The sequence below is a fragment of the Zonotrichia albicollis genome, chromosome 6 (genome assembly GCF_047830755.1).
Source record: "Zonotrichia albicollis isolate bZonAlb1 chromosome 6, bZonAlb1.hap1, whole genome shotgun sequence".
NCBI lineage: Eukaryota > Metazoa > Chordata > Aves > Passeriformes > Passerellidae > Zonotrichia > Zonotrichia albicollis.
Genome location: NC_133824.1, coordinates 61704243 through 61711563, shown reverse-complemented (window position 1 = coordinate 61711563; position 7321 = coordinate 61704243).

The window sequence follows — 7321 nt, the reverse complement described above, 5'->3', positions numbered from 1 at the left end:
TACAGGGATATGGGACCACAGCAATGTGCCCAGGGAGCTTGGAAAACCTGGGAGCTCAGGGACCCATGGGGCTTGGAGAACCCAAAAACTGGGGTCTCTGTGAGCTTAGGGACACAGAGAGCTTGGAAACCCCAAAATCTGGGGTCCTTGGAAGCTCAGGGACCTGGGGAGCTTGGAGACCCCAAAATCTGGGGTCCTTGGGAGCTCAGGGGCACAGGGAGCTTGGAGACCCCAAAATCTGGGGTCCTTGGGAGCTCAGGGGCACAGGGAGCTTGGAGACCCCAAAATCTGGGGTCCTTGGGAGCTCAGGGTCCTGGGGAGTGTGGAAGACCCTGAAATCTTGGGTCCCTGGGAGCTCAGGGACACAGAGAGCTTAGAGACCCTATAATCTGGGGTTCCTGGAAATTTAGGAACACAGGAAGCTTGGAAACCCTGAAATCTGGAGTCTCTGGGAGCTTGGAGACCCCAAAATCGGATTTCTCTGGGATCTCAGGGGCGCAGGGATCTTGGCTGCAGCTGTCTGGCTCCCGTGTGCCATTAATAAACACAAAGGGATTAACGAGCTATTTGTGGGAGCCCATTAGGCAAATATTAGCCCAGCTATGGATCCTCCTGGAGGCTGCCTCAGTCCATTTCATAAAAATCAATTCTCTTTTGGGCAGGTGTGGGGGGAGGGAACGGCGGCGGCTTCAAAAAGCAGGGGAATTGCACAAACCCTGCCTGGCAGCACTGGCAGCTTGGGAACCCTTGGTGTGAGGTGCCTGGTTTGATCCAACCCCATATCCTGGTGCTGGTGCTCCCAGGACTGGTTTAGGCCGTGTTGGTACTGCCATGAGTGGTTTCAGGCCATGTTGGTGCTGCCAGGAGTGGATTTAGGCCGTGTTGGTGCTCTCAGGACTGGTTTAGGCCATGTTGATGCTCCCAGGACTGGTTTTAGGCCATGCTGGTGCTGCCAGAAATGGTTTCAGGCCATGTTGGTGCTCCCAGGAGTGGTTTTAGGCTGGCATTGGTGCTCCCAGAAGTGGTGTTAGGTTGGTGATGGTGCTCTCAGGACTGGTTTTAGGCCATGTTGGTGCTCTCAGGACTGGTTTGAGGCCATGTTGGTGCTCCCTGGACTGGTTTTAGGCCATTTTGGTGCTCTCAGGACTGGTTTTAGGCCATGTTGGTGCTCCCAGGACTGTTTTTAGGTCGGTGATCCCAGTGGGAAGTGATTCCCACTGTCTCCCAAGGGGATTTTCAGCCCTGCTGTGACTCAAACCCCAGGCAGGGGCTGTTGGCACCAGCCCTGGCATCCCTGGGGTGCCAGGGGAGGTGAGGGTGATGTGGAAGTGGTGAATGGAATGAGACGGGCTTTAAGACCCAACCCAAATCGTGGAAATATGGAACGATTTGTCCCCAGCTGCTCCAGGCTCCTCTGGTGGGAGCAGGGATGCTCAGGATGAGCCCCTGGAGCTCTGCTGGGGTCCAGGGGGGCTCTGGGGTCCAAGGGGGCTCTGCCTCTCCCTGCCTTGCACTCCCATCCGCTCTCCCCTTTGGCATCCATCCCTTCCCTGCCAAATGGAGCGCTGACCTTGGCCGGGGCCGGCAGCGAGGCCGGGAGCACAAACAGCTCTTCAGAGCAGCAGTAAATTATTGATGGGTGCCTGATGGACACATGGGGCCATGGCCAAGCTCCCTGGGCTCCCTGGGCACCGAGGGGGGGACTGGGCTGGATTTTCCCTGCTGCAATATCCTGTTTACACAGCACCAGGCTGGTGTCCTGTTTCCACGGGCAAAAGGTGCCTGCCTGCTTTCCCTGGGGATGGAAACAGCACCAGCAGAGCTGTTAGGGTGAGGGTTAGGATTGGGGTTATTCAAAGAGCACCCCAGAAAGTTGTGCTAGCATTAGGGTTGTTACAAACCATGCCAAGGCAAGCACATGTTAGCAGGGCAGTGCCACCCCAGGGCATGGTGATGTGGGTGAAGGGGATGGGATAGGATAGAAGCCTTTGTGTCCTTCTGTGATGGAGCTGAGGTTTAAATTATGGGGATTAAATTAAATTATGGGGAATTATTAAATTTATTTAATTAATTAGTTTAAAAAGTATTTTAATTTATTAAATTATTAAATCAAGGGGAAATCCTAATTTAGCTGTCACCACAGGACATGAAATAACACAACACGCACACACCGCTGTTCTCAAGGTGGACAAAGGAAGTTTGTTTTCTGACTCTGACATTTATAGATTTTCAATAGTGACAGTGAATTGGAGTTTGTCCAGTGTCACCTCTCCAATGACACTGGACAAACCAACAGTCCATCAAATTTCTCCTCCTCTATAAAAGAATGCAAAACAAGAAGTTATTTACAGAACCCATGTAAAAAAGTTCGTTACAAGAGTGTAAACATCAGAAGGCTTAGAAAATCTTAAAAAATCAGGGTGACAATTGAACTGGCTCAGGCTGTGAGGGTTCTGCTGGGTTCCCTTCAGGAGGTGCATTGGAGGATCTCCAGTTCTCCCAGTGGGAATGTGGTGCTACTCCATGACCCTTCATGCCCGATCCATTCCTGATGCTGCTGCACTTTGCACAGAGCAAACCCAGCCCTGCCCCCCTGCCCCCTTTTCCCAGCTTTATCCCAGATCCACCTGGATCAGGTTTGGAGCAAAACTTTCAGCTTCATGACCCCATTCCCAGATTTTACCGTGGCTCCCGCAAACTTGTAACCCAGCCCTACTGCCATGGAAAATCCATGGGCACAGGAGAGCCAGGAGTTGGGCACAGGGTGCCAGGGGGAATGTGCCCCCCACACCTCCTCCTTTGGAGCCCTGGCTCTTTGATGTCTTTCATCACCCAAACTCCACTTTTTCTTTTTCTTTTTTTTAATTTTTTTTTTTTTTCCCAACAGAGAAATTCCCAGTTTTCCTCCCACCCACCCAACTGAGGGGGGGATTCTCTGATGTTTTGTAGGTCAGGGCTGTTGGTGACCCCCCTGAGGGGGCCCTTGCTGGGGTTTCTCTCCTGTTCCAGCAGCCCTGAGGCGTCTGCCCCTCTGTCAGATGGGATTGGGATCATGGAGTGCTGGTGAACAGACGGGCTAAAAATATTCCCCTGCTCGTTCCTGTGATCTTTCCTCCCCGTCTGCCCCTCCCCACCGCCCTTTCCTGCTTTACACCACAATTCCATGGGATTGCAGCAGCTCTGCCAGCCTGGGAGCAAACTCTAGGAATAACCTCCAGGCCATGAAAAAGCTCTTTGGGGCGCCCCCCAAAACAGAAAGGGTGGGAGGGGGAAAATGGGGTTTTAAAGGAGGAAAATGAGGGTGGATTTGGGAATGGGGCTGTAGGAAAACCAGGCTTACTCCAAAGAAAAACCCTGCCTGAAAATCCCTGAATTTATCAACAATTTGCTGATGAATTCAGCAAACTGTTGAGGGTTGGGTGAGGAGCAGGGGATTTGGGTTTGGGGGCGATCCCGCCTTTCCCTCCGGCCATCCTGAGGAATGTCCCGGGCTCCAACGGCATCCCTGCTGCTGAGGAGGAGGAGGATGTTGGGCTGGAGGAGCTGGGAATACCCGGGCTCCATCAGCACTGCCGAGCCGGGGATGCTCCCCTGCCAGGTGCACGCTTGGATTTTCCCGATGCTTCCAACATTCAGGGGTTCAGGCTGGATTTTCTCATTTTCTAGCCTCGTTGGGTTTAAATCTCATTTTATTTTCATCCTTGCTGACTTACCAGCAAAGGCTAGGCATGGTAAATACAGTGGGAGATTGTGGGGGGCAATTAAATGTAGTAGCATCCTCCCTCGGGTAAAATCAGATGGGAAGTGCCCCTCTGGGAGCATCCCTGAATTCCTGGGGAGCCAGGGGTGGTTTGGCATTGTCAAAATTCCAGAATTAAGGAACCATCCTGCTCTCCACCTGGCTCCTGAGCTGGGGTGTCCCCAGGCCTCTCCCAGGGAATGCTCCCCCTTTCCCAGCACCATCCAGGGATTAGTTTTCTCCAAATTCAGCTGGGAGGGATGGAGTTGGAGCTGTCCCCAGGTGGGTACCCCCAGGGGCAGCACGGGGGCAAAACCCCTGAGGAGGGGTCCCAATGGGTGCTCAGGCTTTATTATTATTATTATTATTATTATTATTATTATTATTATTATTATTATTATTATTATTATTAATCAGGTCAGGGTTATTAATTATATTACATTCAAACCAAATTGAAGCAGAGGCTGGATGAGATCTCCACGAATTGGGTATTTATGGTTAAAAAATCAGATGGAATTCTCCTAAACAGCCCAGAAAAAGCTGGAGAGGGTCCCTCCAGCCTGGTTGCTTCTGTGCTGGGGGGGACAAGGACTCGGCCACCCCAGCCTGGCCAGGGAGGGAGGAAAAGCTTCCTTGGAAATCCCCGTGAAATGCAGGAATGGGAGCGAGCTCCAGCTCCTCTCCGGAGTTTATAGCAACGCTCCGGCTGTTGTGGCTCCACACCAGGGATTCTTTATTTAATTTCTTCCCCTTATGGGCTGAGAAACCTTCCCAGCCTCAGCACAGCCCTCTCACAGTAGCTGGGATTTGTTTTCCTCTCTTGTCCAGGGAGGAATTTCTAAATCCCAGCTGCAGCCAGAGCTGGAGCCCTGGAATATGCTGAGCTGGAAGGGGCCCATCAGGATCATGGAGTCTGGGGCTGTGCCAGGTGTCATCGAGCAGGGGTGACACCCCTGTCCCCAAATGCACCCCACAAGGCTTGGGGTCAGCACTGAGGTCCTTGTGCTGTTGCTCCAGGGTCAATTTTCTTAGCAGGACATCCCAAAAATCCCTAGAAATGGATGCTGGGCACTGAAAGCAGCAAGCCTGGGTTAGCACAACTGATCCAGCAGCCTTTGGGAAGGGGATGGGATGCAGAGAGGGATGTGTTTAGTTGTTATTTTGTTGCTTTTGGAGTAATAATTTTTATGCCATTAACAAAATCCGAGGGACACTATGAGATAAGAGAGCTCCCACGTCTCCGTGTCCCTTCCTGCCAGTGACAATGGCAGCATTGAAATTCTGGGATGGGAGACACTCGCCTGGTGATAATGCAGGATCACAGTGAGCTGCTGCTATTTCCTGTCCTTTCCATATAAATACACCCAGTGCAAGAGTATTTTATGGGAATGGTATTTTCAGCCATAACCACACCACCTTTTTTCTTTTTTAAATTATTATTATTTTGAGATAGGCTTAGCAATGCAAAAAATAACCAAACCAACCCCAAAAGAATTCAATTTTTTTTCCCATTTTCCATCTGCATTTCCGCTCCTTGGGACTTTGAGGGAGATTAATTCCAGGATCGTGAGGGAAATGTCACCGGAGTCTTTGGGCTTTTCCTCTCCCAGAGAGCAGAGGCAGAGCAGACCCTGGCTGAGGTCCATCTTTCCGAGCTCTCCCCACGTTGCAGCCTGGGATGGCTTTTCCTGGAGTGTCTCCTCCAAGCCCTGGGAGCATCTCCCTTTGGAATGAGCCGAGATTTTCCCCCCGGCTCGGGAGCAGCCGTGCCATCCACGTCGGTGTTTATGCATCGCCTCGCTGGCATCCCAGAGCTCTTCCTGCTGCTTTATTTAGCCTCTGCAGCAAGGCAGGAGCTGGGTTCCTGTATCCCTGTGCTCCACAGGGCCTGGGATGTGCTCAGCAGGACCCACTCGTCCTCCTCAGCTCCACACCAATGGGGCCGTGTCCTGCTTGTGCCACCCCATATCCCTAAAATGATTTGTGGGTTTGGATAAATGAACCAAAGGGAGGCTTTGCTTGTGTCAACTGCAGGAGGGGTGTTTCCAGAGGGAGTTTTTGGGGAAAAAAAGACATTTCTGACTGGAAAGACACGCCTTGTTTGGAATGACAGGCCCTGCTTGGACAGGATGCTCTCCATGCCCTTGGCGGTGGCACCAGTGTCTTTGTAAGGACTGGAGCAGGAGCTGTGGGGGTAGAAACCTTCTCCCAATTCCACCTGGCATGGACAGGAGGATGAGATCCCAAACCCAAGGGATATCCAGCCCCATCCCTGCAGAAAGCCAGGTTGTTTTTCTCCACGAGGAGAGCGTTGGATTCCCAGCGCCGGCACCGTGCACTCCCATAATGGAATTACCCAGCACGAGCTGCTGAGCTGCAAACAGATTTCAGCAAGGAGTGTCAGGGTGCTCACAGCAGAGCTGCTCTTTATTTAGGGCTGGGAACAAGCGGCTCCTCTCTCCCAGAGCCTCGGAGAGACTGCGGGGGCTGAGGCGGCCTCGCAGGTCAGCCCGAGGAACGCCTTTAGACGGTTAAAAGTGAGGAATAAATAACTCCTCCAAAAACAATCTCGCCAGATGGCACTTCTGAAGGAGGAGCGGCTCGGAGATGCTTTGCTGCTAATTTATGGTGCTGCTGCTGTTGCTATTCCGGGCCTGGGTCACCTATGGAGAGGGATCTGTGTGTGCATCAGCTCCAAAGGGTGGCCAGGCCTCACATGAGTGAGCCACACTCACCTTCATGCAGCTGCTAGGGGGGGATTTAATGAGAATGGGGTTTAATTCTGCTCCTGCCTCAACCTGAATCCTAAAAAACTGGGATTCTGTGATCTCCCAGTGCTGGGGATACTGGGAAGGGTGCGGGGGGTCCCCTACACAAGGGTGTTGAGACCCCTCCAAAGGACATGTGAGTGCCTTTCCTAGGAGATCATAGAAACCCAGGGTTGTTTGGATTAAAAGAGCTCTTTAAAAAAATCTCATTCCAAACCCTGCCATGGGCAGGGACACCTTCCACTGTCCCAGGCTGCTCCAAGCTCTGTCCAGCCTGGCCTTGGACACATCCAGGGGTAGCCACAGCTTCTCTGGGCACCCTGTGCCAGGGCCTCCCACCCTCCCAGGGAAGGATTCCTTCCCAATATCCCATCCATCCCTGCCCTCTGGCAGTGGGAAGCCATTCCCCCTTTATCCTAAATCCCCCTCCAGTTCTCTTGGAGCCCCACTGGAAGGGGCTCTAAGGCCAAGCCAAGCTGGGCACCCCAGCTCTCCCAGCCCTCCGGAGCAGCGTTCCCCAGCCCTCGGAGGCTCCTCCGGCCGCGCTCCCGGCTGGAGGATGCTCAGCCCCGCTCCGCTCCCGGGCACCTCCGCTGGCTCCATCCCGCACGGACGGTGCCCGAGTGCCCTCCCAGGGGATGCCATGCTCGGGCTCTTCCCGGAGCCTTCCGTGGGCACCGTGCCCGGCTCCCCACGCCTCCTCCGGGGCCACCACTCGTCTCTCCAGCCCGGGGCCACCCCGTGCCCGAGCCTGTCCCCGCTGTCCCGGGCCCGGCGCCGGGGCGGGAGGCGGTGCCGGTGCCGCTCGGGGCGG